The sequence below is a fragment of the Callorhinus ursinus genome, unplaced genomic scaffold (assembly GCF_003265705.2).
Source record: "Callorhinus ursinus isolate GAN/ISIS: 27379988/994484 unplaced genomic scaffold, GSC_fseal_2.0 scaffold22, whole genome shotgun sequence".
Lineage (NCBI taxonomy): Eukaryota > Metazoa > Chordata > Mammalia > Carnivora > Otariidae > Callorhinus > Callorhinus ursinus.
This window is the reverse complement of record NW_027397084.1, coordinates 24,037,876-24,058,944: the sequence shown is the minus strand read 5'-3', so window position 1 is coordinate 24,058,944 and position 21,069 is coordinate 24,037,876.

The following is a 21,069-nucleotide window of genomic DNA, read 5'->3' as shown; positions in this document are numbered from 1 at the left end:
GGCATAGAGTTGCTCATAATATGTTCTTATAATTGTTTGTATTTCTTTGGTGTTGGTTGTGATCTCTCCTCTTTCATTCATGATTTTGTTGATTTGGGTCATTTCTCTTTTCTTTTTGATAAGTCTGGCCAGGGGTTTATCAATCTTGTTAATTCTTTCAAAGAACCACCTCCTGGTTTTGTTGATTTGTTCTACTGTTCTTTTGGTTTCTATTTCATTGATTTCTGCTCTGATCTTTATTATTTCTCTTCTCCTACTGGGTTGAGGCTATATTTGCTGTTCTCTCTCCAGCTCCTTTATGTGTAGGGTTACTTTGTGTATTTGAGACCTTTCTTATTTCTTGAGAAAGGCTTGTATTGCTATATACTTTCCTCTTAGGACTGCCTTTGCTGCATCCCAAAGATTTTGAACAGTTGTGTTTTCATTTTCATGGGTTTCCATGAATTTTTTTAATTCTTCTTTAATTTCCTGGTTGACCCATTCATTCTTTAGTAGGATGCTCTTTACCCTCCATGTATTTGAGTTCTTTCTGACTTTCTTCTTGTGATTGAGTTCTAGTTTCAAAGCATTGTGGTCTGAAAATATGCAGGGAATGATCCCAATCTTTTGGCACCGGTTGAGACCTGATTTGTGACCTACGATGTGATCTATTCTGGAGAACGTTCCATGGGCACTAGAGAAGAATGTGTATTCTGTTGCTTTGGGATCGAATGTTCTGAATATATCTGTGAAGTCCATTTGGTCCAGTGTGTCAGTTAAAGTCTTTATTTCCTTGTTGATCTTTTGCTTAGGTGATCTGTCCATTTCAGTCGGGGGGGTGTTAAAGTCCCCCACTATTATTGTATTGTTGTCGATGTGTTTCTTTGCTTTTGTTATTAATTGCCTTATATAATTGGCTGCTCCCATGTTAGGGGCATACATATTTATAATTGTCAGGTCTTCCTGTTGTATAGACCCTTTAAGTGGTCTATAGTGGGTTTAAGTGGGTTATAGTGTCCTTCCTCATCTCTTATTACAGTCTTTGGTTTAAAATCTAATTTGTCTGATATAAGGATTGCCACCCCAGCTTTCTTTTCGTGTCCATTAGCATGGTAAATCGTTTTCCACTCCTTCACTTTCAATGTGAGGGTGTCTTTGGTTCTAAAATGAGTCTCTTGCAGACAGCATATCGATGGGTCTTGGTTTTTTATCCAATCTGATAGCCTGTGTCTTTTGATTGGGGCATTTAGCCCATTTACATTCAAGGTAACTATTGAAAGATATGAATTTAGTGCCATTGTATTGTCTGTAAGGTGACTGTTACTGTATATTGTCTGTGTTCCTTTCTGGGCTATGTTGCTTTTAGGCTCTCTCTTTGCTTAGAAGACCCCTTTCAATATTTCTTTAGGGCTGGTTTTGTGTTTGCAAATTCCTCTAGTTTTTGTTTGTCCTGGAAGCTTTTTATTTCTCCTATTTTCAATGACAGCCTAGCTGTATATAGTATTCTTGGCTGCATATTTTTCTCATTTAGTGCTCTGAATATTTCATGCCAGTCCTTTTTGGCCTGCCAGGTCTCTGTGGATAGGTCTGTTGCCAATGTAATGTTTCTATCATTGTAGGTTACAGATCTCTTCTCCCCAGCTGCTTTCAGGATTTTCTCTTTGTCTCTGAGACTTGTAAGTTTTACTATTAGATGTCGGGGTGTTCACCTACTTTTACTGATTTTGAGAGGGGTTCTCTGTGCCTCCTGGATTTTGATGCCTGTTTCCTTCCCCAAATTAGGGAAGTTCTCTGCTATAATTTGTTCCAATATACCTTCTGCCCCCCTCTCTCTCTCTTCTTCTTCTGGGATCCCAATTATTCTAATGTTGTTTCGTCTTATGGTATCGCTTATCTCTCGAATTCTGCCCTCGTGATCCAGTAGTTGTTTATCTCTCTTTTTCTTAGCTTCTTTATTTTCCATCATTTGGTCTTCTATATCACTAATTCTCTCTTCTGCCTCATTTCTCCTAGCAGTTAGAGCCCCCATTTTTGGTTTCACCTCATTAATAGCCTTTTTGATTTCGACTTGGTTAGATTTTAGTTCTTTTATTTCTTCAGAAAGGGTTTTGCTAATAACCTCCATGCTTTTTTCAAGTCCAGCTAGTATCTTTAAAATCCACATTATGAACTCTAGTTCTGACATCGTACTGATGTCCATATTGAGTCAGTCCCTGGCAGTCGGTACTGCCTCTTGTTCTTTTTGTTGAGGTGATTTTTTCCGTCTTGTCATTTTGTCCAAAGGAGAATAGATGAATGAGAGAACAAAATGCTAACAGGGTAACAATGTCCCCAGAAAATATACTATAAACAAATCAGAAAAGACCTGAAACTGGGGGAAAAGAAAGGAAAGAAAGGAAACAGAAAAAGGAAAAAAAAAAAGAAAAACATAAAAACAAACAAAAACTGAACAAAACAAAACAAAAAAAAACAGAATATGATAAAATATGATCAGGCTGGTGAATAGATCAGTGTCACACACTAGATTTTGGGTGTATTTTGGTTTGCTAGAAGAAAGTGCCTCCCACAATTTTAAAGAAAGAAAAACTTATATATGTACAAAAATAAGGGTTAATACGATGAAGGGATGGAATATGACTGTAAAGGTGAAAATTATAAAAGATTTTATAAAAGCAATTGATAAGATAAGAAGTTGTTTGAAAAAAGAAAGAAGAGGATTTAAAAAAAAAAGGGAAAAAAGGGAGAGAATGTGATCAGGCAGGAGACTAGAACAAAGCCATACACTAGAGATTTAGGGTATATTTTGATCTGTTAGAAGAAACTGTATCTCAAAATTTTAAAGAGAGAACACCTTATATATATATGCCAAAAATAAGGGTAACTACTATGAAGGGATAGAATATGACTCTAAAAACGAAAAATAAAAATGTTTTTTAGAAAAGGGATTGATAAGATGTTGGTTGAAAAGGGGAAAAAGAAAAATTTTTAAAAAAAGACAGTTAAAAAGAATTAACTTTGAAAGACTAAAGAATCATAATAAAAAAAAGCCATGAATTCTATGTGCAGTATTCCCCTAGAGCCGGAGTTCTACCGTTCTCATTGATTGGTAAACTTGGTCTTGGTTGGCTGTTCTTGCTGATCTTCTGGGGGAGGGGCCTGTTGCCATGGTTCCCAAATGTCTTTGCCAGAGGCGGAACTGCCCCACCCTTGTCGGTCCGGGCTGAGCAATCTGCTCGGGTTTGATCTCAGGAGCTTTTGTTCCCTGCAAGCTTTCCATACAGCTTTGGAGTATGAGAGTGAAAATGGCGGCCTCCCAATCTCCGCCCGGAGGAGCCGAGAACTCGGGGCCCCGCTCCTCAGTGCGCCCCCAGAGAAAAGCAGTCAGTCACTCCCATGTCCCCGGTCTCTGGCCGCACTCCGTGCTCACCCGGCCTGTGACCGAGCGTTTCTATCTCTGGCACCTGACCCCATATGGAGTCTCCAAACCCAGCAGATCCCTGTGCTGCGCTCCTGCGCTGCTCCTCCTGGGGGAGGAAGGGGAGTCTCCCTGGATCTGCCGCTTGTTGGGTCCCTGCTGGAGGAGCAGTGGCCTGACTGGGCCGCGGATCACAGTTTATGGCCACCCCGAGCTGAGAGCCCGCGCCTCGGCTCCGTCTCTGCAGCCGGCTTCCCCACTCCGATACCTGGGAGCTCTGCCGCACTCAGGCACCCCCGGTCTTTCTGTGACCCCGAGGGTCCTGAGACCACACTGTCCCACGAGGGTTCCAACCCCCCCCCGCTTAGCCACTGGAGCAACGTCCCTCAGCGGAGCCGACTTCTAAAAGTTCCGATTTTGTGCTCCGCGGCTCTATCACTTGCCAGAAGCGGCTGACGGAAGCCCCCTCCCCCGCCGTCTATCCTCCCAAATATCGCCTCGGATTCACTTCTCCGCACATCCTACTTTCCAGAAAGTGGTCGCTTTTCTGTTCAGAGAGTTGTTGCTACTCTCTTCTTCGATCTTCTGTTGAGTTCGTAGGTGTTCAGAATGGTTTGATCCCTATTCAGCTGAATTCCTGAGACCAGATGAAATCCAGGTCTCCTACTCCTCCGCCATCTTGCTCTGCTCCTGAGCTTCCTTAATTTTTATCAACAATGTTTTGCAGTTCTCAGAATACAGCTCTCACCTCCTTTAGAAATTTCGTCATAAGTATCACATTCTCTTTGATAGTATTGTAAATGAAATTGTTTTCTTAATGTCATCTTGGCTTGTTTATTGTTAATATATAAAAATACAATTGATTCTTGTATATTGATCTTTTATCCTTCAACCTTGCCAAACTCATTTATTAGTTCTCATAGCTTTTTAGTAGATCACTTCATCTTTTCTATGTACATGATCATAGCAAATAGAGGTGGTTTTATGTCCCTTTTTATTTTATTTTATTTTTTTAAAGATTTTATTTATTTGACAGAGAGAGAGACAACGAGAGCAGGAACACAAGCAGGGGGAGTGGGAGGGGGAGAAGCAGGGAGCCCGATGCGGGGCTCGATCCCAGGACCCTGGGATCATGACCTGAGCCGAAGGCAGACACTTAACGACTGAGCCACCCAGGCGCCCTTATGTCCTTTTTAAAATAAAATTTATTTATTTTAGGGACAGAGACAATGGGGGCGGTGGAGGGGCAGAGGGAGATGGAGAGAGAATCTTAAGCAGACTCTGCTCTGAGCGTGGAGCCAACTTTGGGCTTGATCTCACAACTCTGAAATCATGATCTGAGCTGAAACCAATAGTCCGACGCTTAACTGGTTTTGCCACCCAGGCACCCCAATTTTGTGTCTTACTTTCCATTTTGGATGACTTTTATCTTTTTTCCTTGCTTAGCTGTCCTGTCTAGAACTTTCAGTGCAATGCTAATTAGACGTGGCAAGAGCATACCTCCTTGTGTAGTTCCTGATCTTAGGGGGAAAGCATTCAGCCTTTTGCCATTAAGTATGATGTTAGCTGTGGGGTTTACATAGATTAACATGAAAGTATTAGGGATAACAGGCATCATGTCTGCAATTTACTCTCTCAAAGGGTACAGAAAAAGTAATGGGGGGTGTGTGTGTGTGTTATGGAGAGAGAACAGAAAGATGCTGAATGTGATAAGGTCAATGTGGTGGATAAGGACTGAAGAACTCTAGAGTGACACACTCTCCAGTCTTTTACCAACTGAAGGGTTTACTGGCTGCCACCTCATCTATTCATTGAGTTTGAGAGCCATATTCTTGGTTTGATCCTTGCTGCAAACTCAAGACACTTCTTAATTTTCATCTTTTGTTATTTGGAGTTAAGCAGCAGTTGCCTCTTTCATTGCTACAAGTTCTGAATTTCTCGACTTTCTATTCCCTTTTGATCCTGCTTATAAACTAGCCAGTTATTTCTGAACCCATCTGTCTTTCAGTAATTGGAAATGCAGCAAATATTAACCCATCTCTTCCCCTAAAATTATAAGTCTAGAGACACATCATTTGCCTTCCAAATTATCAGAAGCAGTAGTATATTTTGCCACAGCATAACATGGATCAACATTTATCCTCAAATTTTTTCATATTTGGCCGGTGGCAGACCTTTGAAGCTGGCTCCTATGACCTTCTCTTATTATTCTTTGAACATATCCTTACCGTTTGGCAAAACTAGATATTCCAGGCTCATCTTGTACTTTCCCTGCCCCAGCCCTATAATCAGCCATTTATTCAAGAGCCTTGAATTGAAAATGGTATTGAGAAACCAAGATCTAGGAGTTCAGTGTGCTCATTGCTACAGAAATATCAATCCTTCCAGGCCATCTCAGCAGAACAAGCTGAGTGATATACGGATGTATATACATACACAGGAAAACACATACACACATACCTATCTATCAACTACCTACCTACTTTGAAAACCAAACGTTCACACTGATACCTCTATTTCCAATTCCAGTTTGATACTCTAGCATTTATTCTGTCCTTCCTTTGTACCATATTTGTACCTCCTTTATCAGTAAGAAGCCTGGCTCCTATTCCTCAATATATTTACTGATCTGCTCAATCCCTCCGTATATCATCAGCCTTCCAAACATTCAGGCTCTACCTCTTCCGGACACACAGACCACACTGACCAAGTTCCCCTGACCCTGGCTCCAGCCCTGCTGAGCACTTAATTATAACCCAACCAAAGGAAGAGGGAAGGGGCCAGCTAAGTTTTTGAGGCAGTTATACTATCAAAGAAATAATAATCTTGGCAAAAAATGTTTGTAATTGTTGGCATCTTAAAAAGACCCTTCGGGGCGCCTGGGTGGCTCAGTCATTAAGCGTCTGCCTTCGGCTCAGGTCATGATCCCAGGGTCCTGGGATCGAGCCCCGCATCGGGCTCCCTGCTTCTCCTTCTCCCACTCCCCCTGCTTGTGTTCTCTCTCTCTCTGTCAAATAAATAAATAAAACCTTAAAAAAAAAGCCCTGGGCCCCCAACCCAAGGGCTATTTATTACCTCAGCAGATGCTAGTCTATCTTAACTGATACAACTATCAATGCATGTGGGTGGGGTGGGAGTGTGGGAGGGGTATTACTATTTCCTAGGAGTAGTTCCCTGCTCAGTTTAATACAACTTTTCTATTCCTAATGTGTGTGTTTACATACCTGTGTATATTATATATGCATATGTAACTATATATGCATACATATACATACTACTAGTAGGGCAAAATTATCAAATGTATTCCTTTTTGTAATTCTAAGAACAAAAATGGGTACAAACCAAATAAAAGTAGTAGTCTATTTTTATTTTTATAACGTTAGTGTATCTTGTTTTCAAGCTAATGTTAGGACTCTCACAAATTGAAATTTAATTCTGCTTGGAGTTAATATGTTGGTTTAGACTGGTAATTTGCTTTTCAAATTTGAGATGATCCTACCAAACATAGTAATGAATGGCATAGTTTCCACACTACGTGCAGAACAGTAAGCCATTCTGTGTATCAGTTTGGCACATAAATAAATATGTCCGTCCTTCCTTTGAAAAGGGCTAGTTCATAATTACAGGGAAAAAAATCAGTAAACTAGAATGCAGTCTAATTTCTGAAAGCTTCCTGGGACATGGGCCAGCCAGTTTCTTGGTGGCTAACTATTTGCCACCTCTCAGGTGGTCAGCTCTCTGACTTGGCGATGGACATGCTGATGAAGGAGGGCTGAATCAGGGGATGCTGCTTTGGTTGGTGGCGTCACTTTCATGTTAGACTGGAGGGTGGGAGACTGTGATCCTGTGTTTTCCTCACCCTCTCTAAGCCTGTTTTCTTATCTGTGAGATAGGAAGACTGGAAACAGTAATTCTCTGGTTTATCCCAAGTTCTATGATTCTTCTACTATTAGGGTTATTTATTTCCTTACCTTGACCAGAAATCTTATCTTCCAAAAGGATTTGATGAACCTGGATTCCTGGCTTGCAGGAATTCAGTGGAGAATTCAGGCATTGTCCATGTTCTTATTTAGTTGCAGCTGCTTCCCAAGAGCCTCTAAAGCAATTCATCCCATAACCAAAGCATAAAAATAAATTCCTTAATTTCCTAGTTATTCTTCTCTGCTCTGGATAACATCTGGTATTTATAATATATAGGCAGTGTCCAGTTCTAACTTCTGATCAACTTGACTAGAGCTGGTGGTACCTCCGGGAAAGATGGAAAAGTAGCCACAGGCTCTGTGAGAAGGTGTGGAGCTCCCCACCATCCAGCCACCTCTGCTGAGAGGGCCCCTAGGCTCTGGACTCTGTGTGCAAGGAGCATGGTCCCCGCAATACAGAACGAGAGGTGGGGGTTCACAAGGACACTGAGCAAAATGGCCTAGAGCCCTATGTGAGAGAAAGTTGGGGGGAGTTTTGTCCATCTTTAATATCACAACTTTGACGTTGACAGGAGACAGCAGGGTGCTCTATTTACAGGGGACAGGTTTGTCTTGGGTGAAAGAACCGTTCCATGGAAAAAGAAGGCATTATGGGGAAGGTGATGAATGTGCCATTCTAAAAAGCCCACCATATTATTACACCATATGATCATCAGCCAGCTCCCAATAATTCTGTCCTTAGTATGGTAGCTGGGAAGCTGAGAGTGAGGAGTCAAAGCGTTTGCACTGTTCGGTCACTATAAAAATTACAGGTGGTAAATGAAGAATTGCTCAGTGACTTTCACCAGTTATTTGTTCTCATGAATATGAATGATAAGTGGGTTTGCACCAGTGATATTTTTTAGAGTGGCTTCAGATAATTTTCATTGAATACTTTGTATATTGACTCTTCATCCTGTTAACAGCTTGGTTTGACTTAAGAAAAATGCAACAAGTATGCTGGGTTTTTTGTTTTGTTTTGTTTTGTTCTGTTTTGTTTGGCTTTGCTCTGGAGTAGTTAAATAAATAAAGGGAAATGGATGGTTTCATAAAAAACAATTACCAATATATAATTTAGTTTGTACCCATACTTTAAGCCCAAGAAATAGCTGAAACTTTATGGAAATGATTTGTAACTAGCCGTTAACCTGTCAATGCTTGCACATCTTGGTGTGAGGGTCTGATGTACTCTCTACCTTTATATATATATATAAATCAAATTCTTTGTAAAATGATCCTGCATTCAGATTAATAAATCTTAATGATTTTCTATTAAGGGAGGGTGAAGGGCAAACTGCCTACAGCCCTGCTTTTTCATTGTTTTAAAGGGGAATTTAAAAAAAATTCAATAAAAAAGTGGTTTAGCAATTTTATCGGTAAAAGTAGCTGTTTTATCAAATACAACTAAAATGCTTTTACATAATATTTATATGATTTTATAAATGTAGTTGGCCTGTCGTCTTATTTCTTGGATTTTTTTTTCCTGTGTGCAACTGCGTGAAGATGCTTTGATTACAGAACAGTGTACAGAGGTTTCCATTTTGTCTCTGAGTAGGAGGGTGCTATTATGGGATTTAAAAAATTGTAGACAGAGTCTAGTTTTAAAACTAAGGAAAAATCAGAATGGTGATATCTCGAATGAATTTGAGCAGAAATGGGGCATTTGTTTGATTTTTATATAACTGGAGGAAAAAAAAATCCAGCCTCCCGTATTCTCAACCCCTAGGGATTGAGTCTATGGGGAGAGGACATGTTTTTCTATCCCTTCCCTGCTGTTTATAGGGTCTGGTAGCAGAATAAATTCTTTTTACAAATTTTATATAGGATGTATTAAAGAAATATTGTTACTGCAAAATGTTTTATTACTAAGCCTGCCCACCAGGAGTAGATGGCACTTTTGACTAGGAAGCAACATCAGTTTTTTTGCCTATGTGTATACAGTCCACAAAAGTTTCAAATGGAAAATAAAAGAGTACTCTAAAAGTAGAACACTAGCAACTGTGGAAAGTAAATGAAAGAATGAGGCACTTAGAAAAAACAGCCGGTAAAGAAATGGCTGGGGTGGGGGGGGGGGATGGCCCAGGGAGTAGGAACCATGATGTCAAGTGGGGTCATCTGAATATGTTCCCATGAGTGCATGGGAATCAGCCAACCTATCCCCCCTCGCCCCCACCAGGAAATGCAAGCACAGTCATATTATTTGGGATGGTGGAGGTGGAGCGAGGGAGGCTTCCTTAACCCTCTTAAGGTGGTGTAAGAGTCTCTAAATGCTTACACAGCTTAGAAAACCTGCGGAGGGCTTCTGGTCTTTAGCTGGTCGATGCTGAAAATAGTCATTATTCAAGCTTGCTTGGCCTATTCAAAGGCTGGTGGCTGCCTCCTCCATAGCAGGCTTGGTCCCTGTATCCTGTACCATGGTTTTTGTTATGGGTTGAATTGTGTTTCTCCCCCAAAAAGCTATGTTGAGGTCCTAGCCCTGATACCTCAAAACATGACCTTATTTGGAATGAGGGTCATTACAGACATAATTTGTTAAGATGAGGTCATACTGAAGTAGGGTGGGCCCCTACTCCCATATGACTGGAGTCCTTCTAACAGATAGCCATGTGAAAGCAGAGACACACAAGGAGAATGCCACATGACTACAAGGGCCGAGACTGGAGCTGTGTACCTGCAAACCAAGGAACGCCAAGGATTGCTGGCATTCCATCAGAAGCTAGAAAGAGGCAAGGAAGGATTCTCCTCTACAGGTTTTAGCAGGAGCATGGCTCTGCCGGCACCTTGAGTTCAGACTTGTGGCCTCCACGACGGTGAGATAACGCCTTTCTGTTGTTTGGAGCAACAAGGTTTGTGATACTGTTGCAGCAGCCCTAGGAAATGAGCACAACTCACAACACTGGGGCACTGGGCATTTAGTCCCCGGTCCATCCCCTCAAAGGGGCTTCCAGCAGGGGTGCTGCTTGGGGTGGGGTACGAATGGGCCACACTCCCACCTGAAGCCAAAGCCTGAGCCCTCTTGCCCTCTCCTCCAGAGGCAGACCAGGTGAGTCTCTCTCGAAGCACCTGAATCACAACAGCTATTTACTTCCTTGGTGGAGGCAGAGAGACGTAAAAAAGAACTTGGGCCTTAAAAACACAATACTGGCCTCTTACAGAATTGGTGGGAGGGATAGAGAATTTATTCTTCCCTGGTGAGGTCACAATAATTAAAGGAAACCAATAATATGGAAAAAAAAAAAGCCCAATGAATTTTTTCATAGCTTACCTTATCATGTTAGTGTGCATTGTTTCCTATTCTGTGCTGCCCCAAACACTCTCTCAGTCACCTCAAACCTTGACTGAGAGACTGATCTGAGCACAGGGGGTGTAAGGGACACGGAGGTACAGGAAATATGGCCCTCTCCCAGCATCCTCCACCGAGCAGTGACCAGCCATATCAGTATCCCACCGAGAGGAGGCAGGGGTGTTGGATGGTACGGGAAAGACTATGAGCCACAGATGGGCACTGAGTGGCCAAGTGGCAAGGAGGTCACCTCTGCAGTGAGGAATAACTCACATGCTGTCCTGTAACAACCCCCCTTTCCCAAACATGCTAGTGTAAGGAGGACTTAGTCACTTGGGTTACATTTACACTTAAAGATAGACAAGGGACTGGGGTGCCTGGGTGTCTCAGCCAGTTAAGTGGCCTTCTGCTCAGGTCATGATCCCAGGGTCCTGGGATCGAGCTCCGCATCGGGCTTCTTGCTCAGCGGGGAATCTGTTTCTCCCTCTCCTGCTCCCCCTGCTTGTGCTCTCTCTTTCTCTCTCTCAAATAAATAAATAAAATCTTAAAAAAAAAGAAAAAAGATAGACAAGGGACTATCTGAAAGACTATATGTTGAATATTTGGAAATAGAGGTTTGTTTAAGGAATAGACAATTCCAAAGAGTTTAACTGCCACTTTTCCAAAGGAAAAGAAATGGAAATATGTGATATAATCAAAGATGCATAATAGTTTTAATAATAACAATAATAATTTTCTTGAATGTAAAAGATGGTAAAATTTTTTAATGTATGTCCCAAAATCTGTAAAATCACTGTTCTTGATCTTTAAGAATTAGTCGTAGAGGGGGGTCTGGGTGGCTCAGTCAGTTAAGTCCCTGACTCTTGATTTCGGCTCAGGTCACAATCTCAGGGTCATGAGATCAAGCCCTGTGTCTGCCTCTGCGCTCAATGGGGAGTCTGCTTCCTCTCCCTCTGCCCCTCCCCTCCTTCTCCCTCTCAAATAAATAAACACCTCTTAAAAAAATAAAGAACTGGCTGTAAAACTGAGGAACTGAGAACCAATTGGTTACCATCCTGCTTACAACATGATGCTTAAACTCAGGGTAATTATGAGTATTTTAAGTCTAAAATAAATAAATATCTTGAAATAAATGAAAATATAGGCACAATCATCCTATACTTAAGATGAAACAAAACCTTAAACAAGAAGACCATTTTTTTTTTTTGTTTTGCAGTCAAGATCAGTTTTCTTTCTCAGAAAATAGACATTTTAAAAAAACTCCTTGGCCTTTCAGTACCCTCGTCCTGGGCTAGTTTCTCCTTCCTGCTGACAACCTCTGCTAGTGTCTTGCCCCCACCAGTTGGACAGGCTGCCCCGCCAGGGCCCTATTTATTCTCTGACATTTACTTAACTCCTCTCTATATTACACATCCAGCGGGAAGTTGTTTGCCATAAAATATCTCAGAGGAGAGAAAAAGTGTGTAAAAGGAAACATAATTAATAACTGTTGATAAATATTGATAATTGTTAAACTTGGGTGGTGGGTACATGACATGGGGGACACATTATGTTATTCTTTCTACCTCCGTGTATTTTTAAAATTTCCATAATAAAAGCTTAAGCAACAATAATAAAGTTGATGTCTGGTCTCTTTCCACAGGAGATTGCTTAATGCCAAGTGGCAATGAATATATCGAAAGTAATTAACACATTCTAACAAGTTATACACATGTTAACAGGCACCTTAATACCGTTAACCGTGCAAGTATGTATCTAGAGGGCTTTTTGGAAGTGACTGTAATGTGAGGACTATTACAAAGAGCAGGCTGGAAAAGTTTGGAGGAAAGCACATTTTCTGAGAGGGCTTAAATTAAATCATGATATGTAGGTCTTGAACTGGTTATGAGAGTGTCCTGAAAACTTCATCTAGTACTCACATTTTGAAGGGGAAAATAAGGAAATATCTTGTATTTCAATTACTGAAATAGCTATGACATTTCACACCTAAGCATCGTTTTAGTGACTTGACCCTGGTGTGGTAACAAGGCCTACTTGATAGCCTGCATTGGGGACGGCATGTAGGGGTGGAGAGGCTTGGCAGGAAGTCAGCAGGAGCTCATTCCCCCACTGGGGCTCATCTAAGTCAGGCTGCTACATGCCAGAAGAGGAGCTTTGCTTTGGCGGAGTATCTGAAAATGTCAGCATTATTCTTTTCTGAAACTATTTTTGCCTCTTACATTTTAATTATTCTAAGTTTTGGAAAGCATCTGAATATGGCAAAGAATCTTTATTCTGTTATTTTGGCACTTGCTGTACTTACAGATTCCTGTTTCTAGTAATTCTTTTTAGATTGCCTTAGAAAAATTAAACACAAATAATATGGGTAGTTCAAGTGAATTTAGTGTTTCTGAAAAGTAAGTGGGGTTTGCCTTATGTAGCCTGAAGTTCTTGGTTCATTTACAGAAAATGAGGGGAACTGTCTTGGAGCTCAGCTTATATCCTTGTATAAATGATGCTAAGACCAGGTTCAGTCTCAGACATTTTGAGACCGAGTCCATTACTGGGTTAAATAATTCCTCTCAACGTGGCACTTGCCAGCCCTCCCCAGCCGCTCTGGCTTCCCCCAAGCAGCACGTTAGCTTGACCTGCCCCAATTCCCTCTTCCTTAACCACCACCTATCTTTTTAAATCACTTGCCCGGCAACTCAAGGGGAACTCTCTGCTACCTATCTTTTATCAACATTAAAGACGGTAGAAGATTCCAAATCTTTTAGTATTTTGGGTGGTTTTTAAAAAACAGTGCACTTTTATCTAATAGATCAACTATTTATTAAATAAATCAAAAGAATTTGGGGCACTTTTATAGCAATTCAAAGTTGTAAAAATGCTTCTCATTATTTTTTCTAAATTAAAGCAAATAGCATTTTATGGTTAAATGTTCTTTTAATGACTTGGATTGATCATTTTATTGTGCCTGAGGGACCCAACTGACCCAATTCTAGAATACTGGGCCCGGTAACTTATTAGAGGGGAGTCTGAGAAGGAAACAGATCTACCTTCTGGGCTGTGAACAAGACCAGTCTGTGGGCTATTGAGGGTTCAGTCAAGCAGGTTTGATGCAGCATATAAAAGTTACCACAGTAAACAGTAAGTGGTAGCTCACACGTGTGGTTCCGTACGGAAGGGAGATTTCACTGCAAAGTAACAGGAGTGCTAGTATATGTGGACAGAACACAGCAAGAAGGAATCCACAAGCAGTAATGAAATTGTTGATCAATAGGGTGGTTAGCACAGGGAATGCCTACGGGTAGTATGGCTTTCCTTCTCTTAAGAGAGATAGTGGTGAGAGTTTGGCAGGGCAGATCTTGGAGGGATTTTTGGACACAAAATCAAAACCAGGATCCAGTTATCGAAACAATACGGTCCTAAAGCCCGCCCAGTCATTGCTCCTGAGATTCAAGGCCCCAGTGCCCTAGTAATAGCACCTTGAACACTGTATCAGTTTTCTGTTGCTGCATAAGACATTACAAGACACTTAGTGGCTTAAAGCAGCACACACTTATTATCCACAGCTTCCTTGGATTAGGAGTCTGGGCACCTGTTAGTTAGATCCTCTGCTTAGGGTCTCACTAGACTGAATCTGAGGTGTCGGCTGGGGATGGGATCTTCTCCGAGTCTCAGAATCCTCCTCCAACCTCATGCACGTGGTTGGCAGAATTCAGAGGTTTCTGGCTGTAGAACTAAGGTCCTTGTGTTCTTGCTGGCTCCCAGCTGGGGACCATGCTCAGCTCCGAGAGGCTGAGCCTCTAGCATACGGCACCTTCCCAGCATAGCATCTTACTTCTCAGCAGCCAGCAGGAGACTCTTCCTCCAGTTGGCCACAGTGGAGTCTGTGAAAATGGTAACATGACCACTAGAATAACTGTTCCAACACCTTTGCCATATAATGCAACCTAATCAAGAGAAGGACTATCTCTATATTGACAGGTCCTACCTGCACTGGAGGGGGAGGGGCAGCACATGTACACCATGGGGAGGGAATCTTGGGGCCACTGTGGAATTCTGCCTACCACAAATACTGAATTATTCAACACTGAGCCAACATTCATTGAGTGTTTACTAAGAACCCAGCATTGTGCTGCAACTGGGGATACAAAGCTGAACAAAACCAGATAAGGAAGCCCACAGACTAATGGAGGAGACAAAATTGACAATTAATTCTAAAACAAGTTATTACATTTGTAGTAGTTGAATGCGGAAAGAACACAGAAAAGAGAGTCAAGAAGGTGAGGTATAGATCAAAAGGTGTTTTTTAGACAGACAGTAAAGAAAAGGCATTTAAGGCAGAAAGCATGTTTATCTGTCAAGATGTGGAGATATTGGAAAGCCGGTTTGAGAGGCTTTGAGTGGTAGGTCTTGACTGGAATGTTGGAGGCCTGTGGAAGAGAGGCCCAAACAGAGGTCAAGGGCCAGACCAGGAAGGCCAGACACAGAACTTAGGACTTCATCATGGGCAAGAACCATTGAAGGAATTTGTGAAGGGATATTAATAAGTTAAGGTCACAGAGGCCAAGTTATACCAAAAAAAAAGTCCCTATAAAAATAAACATTTCAGCATAAACAAGCAGAACTGAAGAGCAAAATCTCATACAAATTGATAATAGAAAGACCAATATCCAAAAGAAAATGAGCAAGAGACAAGTAAAAGCAATTAATAGAGGAAATGAGGAAATGCAAAAGGCTGATGATCATAGGGAGAAGTGTTTAACATCACTTGTGATTAAGAAATTGAAGATTAAAATAGTGAAATTTTGGCTATGAAATTATTAGGATAATGCCTATATAAAAAAAAAATCTATACATACTTAAGACTATTGAAGGATAATTCACCAAAGGTTAAGCAGGTATAGAGGTTTCACAGATAATTTTCGTTTCCTTCTTCATACTCTGTTTTCTAAATTTTCCCAAGAAACCTGTGTTAAGTTCTTAATATAATAACTAATATATTCATTTATTTTAAGAAACAGAGCTTCTAATGAAAAACAGCAATTCCTGCCCAGCCAGTTCACCTCCAGGTGCAAGCACTCTGAGCTCTCCCAGTTGATTCTTCTGGTATTTACCTCCCTCTTTCTGCATGACGTGCACACATTGTTATCTCTGGACTGATCGATTTTAGCAATTACCTCCGGACTTCTTGTTAGTACAGTGTGCGAGATTCAGCTCTCTGACACTATCATCCTCCGCCCACTTTCTCCCCTTCTCTCCATACAGGTAAGTCATGACTCAAAAAAATTCAAATCAATGACATCTTAAAAATTGTTATAATTATGTAACAATTACATGCGTTGAGTTACTCTCTGAGCCAGTGTACTGTAGGTCCGTGTCCTTTCCTGTACAAAGTTGTTTTTCCTAGAGTTAATAATTTAAAAATCGTCTCCTTTTTTGTTTGCATAGTTTTCTAGGTTCTTGTTGATGTTTCCTAAATTCTCCAACATTTCTCAGATGCTTATCAATCATTTTTTTTTAATGCTCAAGCAAATTAAATAATATGTCATTTCCATTTCCCTCTCTCCCATATCTCCCTTCCACACACCTCCCACCTTAGTCTTGTCTGGACTGGTTGTTCTCTGGGCTGCTGCTCAGCTGTGCCCTGGAATCTTCCTTTACTGCATCCCTTGTGTTGAATCTCTTCTTCCTGGATCATATATATATATATATATATATTTTTTTTTTTTCCCAGTGTTCTACTGGAAAGCTTGGTACCATTTGTTCTTTCCTTTGTGACATTTTTTTCCTCTTCTTTGGAAGATTTTTGATTATCCCTGATAGTCTGCAATTTCATTATGACTTGGAATTGGTACTGGCGGGTCTCTTTAGTCTGGTGATATATTCTTTGATTCTGCTAAATAGTCTTGCTTTGACTCTTTAATAGCTTCTACCCTGTTTCTCTTTGTCTTTCTGGAACTCCTATTAGTCGCCTGCAGTGGGGATTGGCATGTAGGTGGGGTCAAGTAGCTCCAGATACATAAAGAAAAGCAAGTGCAGAATCTAGGAACAAAACAGGATGTGACAGAAGTGGTCTATCCACAGATAAATACCTTGACAGGATTCACTGTAGGAAACAGAAACCTCTCTAGTTACTCTAATGGAAAGGTATTGAAGTGATGACATTGGAAGGGCTGGGTGGGTAGACACTAGAATGAACTTCCAGGATTAACTTCAAGACAGAGAAGAACAAACTGGCCTATGGCAGGGGGTGGCCATCACTTCAGCCACAAAGAGGAGGGTGGGGAGTTAGAAGTCTCTCTGTGGACCTGTTCAGTACAATACACTAACACAGTAGTGACTCAGGAATCAGAAGTCACGGATGTCACTATTGTGATGCCTCGTGACCCCACAGGGCTAGGGACAAGACCCTGGAGTGCTGCTGCAGGCCGATCCGGCCTGTGCAACCATCCCTGCCCGCTGTACGAGCTCGTGGCAGGGCATCCCCTTTCAAATCACATCAAGTGCATTGAATTGGCAGAGCTTGCGCTCAGAACCCTCACCCTTTTGGTATTCTAACCCCCACAGAAGAGAAAAACACAGAACACTGGAAAAGAGGACAAGGGCCAAGTCACCACAACCACCAGCATACATACACGCAGGGCGGTGCTGTGCATGCCAGGCGTGGGATCTGTGACAGGGACGAGGGGCTGCTGCAGTGACAGGCTTGACTAGAGGTGGTCAGGATTCATCATACGGAAAAACATTAAGGTCTGATGTGAATCGGACTTTTTTTTTTTTTTTTTTGGAAGCAGAGAAGAGTGTTTCACTCATGTAATTTAAACCTAGCCTCATTTCAGCAAAGGACTGGAGGAAGAGAGAAAAGATAAGTGTTTGTAAAGAAAGGCAGGGGGCATTCTAGTCAGCATTAACCTATCTGTATAAAATTAGGAAATAAGAAGAACCTATCTATATAAAATTAGGAAATAAAAAGATTGCTCTGCCCAGTTGAAACATTTAGTATGTAGGTATGGACAATGGTAGAGGGTCATGTAATCAAGGGTTTGGATTTGATATGGGACAATTCACTCAGAAGTTCTGACATTTCTAACCAGCAGGAAAATGAGAGGATATTCTCAAGATGAAATCTGTGTAAGCTTTTTTGAAAAAATAAGGGATCCACCTGAGTCATTGAGGGATGAAACAAAATATGAAATCTTCTGATAAACCAAAGAATCCAAACTTTATGAATATCTAAAGTTGAAGATGTCAGCTTGAATACAGTGACCTCCTATGCTAGGAAATATACAATGTTTTAAGATAATGGTTACAGGGGCGCCTCCGTGACTCCGTCGGTTAAGAGTCAGCCTTCCGCTCAGGTCATGATCTCAGGATCCTGGGATCGAGCCTCAAGTCAGGCTCCCTGCTCAGTGGGAAGCCTGCCTCTCCATCTGCCCCGCCCCCCACTTGTGCGCACGCGCTCTCTCTCTCTCTCTCTCTCTAATAAATAAAATCTTAAAAAAAAATAATGGTTACAGTCCAGTCTATAACATCTCAGTTTATAAATTCAGATTTTTCTAAAGGGGCTACAGACAACCCTGCAAAGACATTTCCCTAGTTTTCTCCCTTGCATGCTTTCAGCTTCCAATATTCTCTTAATAAGTTGCTTCTACAAGTTCCTTTGATTTTCATCTCCTTCTCACACCTGCATCAACAAAAAACTCCCTTCTCAATCTGTCCATGATTCCTTTTTACTAGCAACAGCTAGTAAAACTCCTAATTAGGAGTACTTGCAGTTTCAAGGCTTTAAACAAGATTCCACTTGCCATGACCAAGTTAGAAAAGCAGGGCCTAAATATATCTAGACTATATTTTAAATGAATATGGGCTGTTCCTGAATTTTAAGCAACTTTCACATAACTAATGTTCATATTCATTAACCAAGGCTATGTAAGTGGCGTAAAAAGAAATTACAGGCTCAGATGTCCAATCTTTATTAAAGCATTCTTCAAATGAGCAAGAATAGACATTTAATGTGTCTTAGGGATCACGCAAATCTTATTTTTTAAAGGTCTACATTATATTTTACATATTTCACAATTTGATGCCCCAATAAAGCTGATTCTCAACTAGTTTTCTCAGGTGATAGTGGTTGACACGTAACATCTGCACAAAATCTTTTGAACACCATCTCTACATCTGGTAAGTTCCCTAGTGTGAAGCCTCCCAAAGCCACACAGAATTCGGTGACAGTACATGTCCTATCCTCCACTAGGGTAGACAGACATCTGACTTTAGTGTCCACCCACAGAGGACAATGATGCAGAAATAGGATAGATGGGGGTGGAGGGGAAGCTACCAAGTCTTTGTTTCGTCAGTGTGGTTGGCGGCAGCCTCCGGGGCTCAGGTGGCTACAGTGGTGGCTGTGACCATCCAGTGGTCAGCGGGTTCTTGCCTGGAAGAGGTGCAGCCAACTAGAATTTCAGGTACCAGCTCCTTTCTCCAGCCAGCGCTGTTGTGTGGTTCTGAAACTTGGTCTTGGAGGCTCAGCCAGTTCTGCTTGCCCTGCATTTAGTACCCTCCTTTCTACTTAATTGACTCAGCAGTTCTTGAAGTTTGTGGTCCAAGGACTCTGGGGTTCCCCAAGGCCTTTTCAGGGGATCTGTGAGATCCTCCATTTTCTAACTTTGGGTCTGTGTGAAGCCAGCTTTTTTCTTCGATACACCTCAATCAAAGCAGTATCATGGGGTGCCTGGTGGCTCAGTCAGTTAAGCGTCTGCCTTTGGCTCAGGCCATGATCCCAGGGTCCTGGGATCGAGCCCCTTGTCGGGCTCCCTGCTCAGCGGGGAGCCTGCTTCTCCCTCTCCCTCTGCCACTCCCCCTGCTTGTGCTCGTTCACTCTCTCTCTCAAGTGATTACATAAAATCTTAAAAAAAAGAAAGCAGCATCACAACAGATTGAATGCAGAAAAGGATATGAAAATACAGCTGCCTTCTATTAGACATAAAAGAGGATTACAAAAATTTGAAACAATATGACTTTTCTTAATTTTTGTTTTAGAAAAATTAGTTATTTTTCCAAAAAAATGCTATTTTATGTTAACATGTAATGGGTTTGTTATGGGGTTATTTTATTATTAAGATTTTATTTTTAAGTAATCTCTACACCCCAGGTGGGGCTCAAACTCATGACCCTGAGATCAACAGCTGCATGCTCTACTGAGTCAGCCAGGTGCCCCAATTATGGGATTATTTTTTTTTAAAAGATTTTATTTATTTATTTGACAGAGAGAGAGAGACAGTGAGAGCAGGAACACAAGCAGGGGGAGTGGGAGAGGGAGAAGCAGGCTTCCTGCCGAGCAGGGAGCCTGATGCGGGGCTCGATCCCAGGACCCTGGGATCATGACCTGAGCCGAAGGGAGACGCTTAACGAATGAGCCACCCACGCGCCCCTGGGATTATTTTAAAATTAATTAAATATTGCTCAGTTTTCATTCCTAACATGGTAAATATCAATAGATACGACACACGTAAACACAAGTTCTTTGGGGTCCTAAACAACTAAGGGACCTCCAAGAGTTTTAGAGTATAAAAGGGCCTTAAGACCAAAGAGTGCTGAAACAGTAGATTCTGTTACTTTATCTAAAAAGGTAACCTCTAATAATAGGTTGAATATTAGAGGTTACCTTGAATATTAGAGGTTACCTTTTTAATTTTCCATCCAGATTTGGGTGATCACGAGAGAAGTTGGTTTAGACAGAATATATAGTATTGCCCCCACTGAGGAGAAAAGGAGGGAGATGCAAAAGCAGCATATGTTGGAACAAGGCCAGAGTCAATGGGAGGGTCAGGAAAGCGGTGTCTTTCTATGAATGAAAGATCTCAAGGAGGAAGACTTAGAACAAAGTCCCCAGAGGACACAGAACCAACACCAAATACTTAATCATGATAAATATTTCTTAATATTCACATATCCCCTCCTATGCATGGATCATTCAATATTCTTTATAATTCATTCATAACAGCCAGTCCTGGCTTAGGGAAGTCAGAGGCAGCTTCAGTTCCAGTGGCTGAGCAGAGGGATGCCTGCCAAAAATGCCCTTCTGGAGCCAGGAACGGCTTGAGGAAGCTTTACATGTCCAGGAATCTTAATTACATCACTCTGTTCACTCCACACCTTCCTGGTCAGTGCCTAGGTCAATGTCTGATATATGGCAAGGTCAGAGCACAACTCATCACAGAATGAATATTTGACTAGATCCATATCTCACAGAATCTGTTTAAATTTAAAAAGGTGAACACTTAGATTTCTAAAGAGTCATCTAGTAATAAAAATCCAGAAAGTGAAAGCCTCATCAAACGTTGGAAGTTCCCTTTGGTTGGGTTGGGGTGAAGTACAGTCACTTGCAATGCATTTAGTCTTCAGTCAGTTATCATTTGGAATTGTTCTCATGTGTAAATCAAATC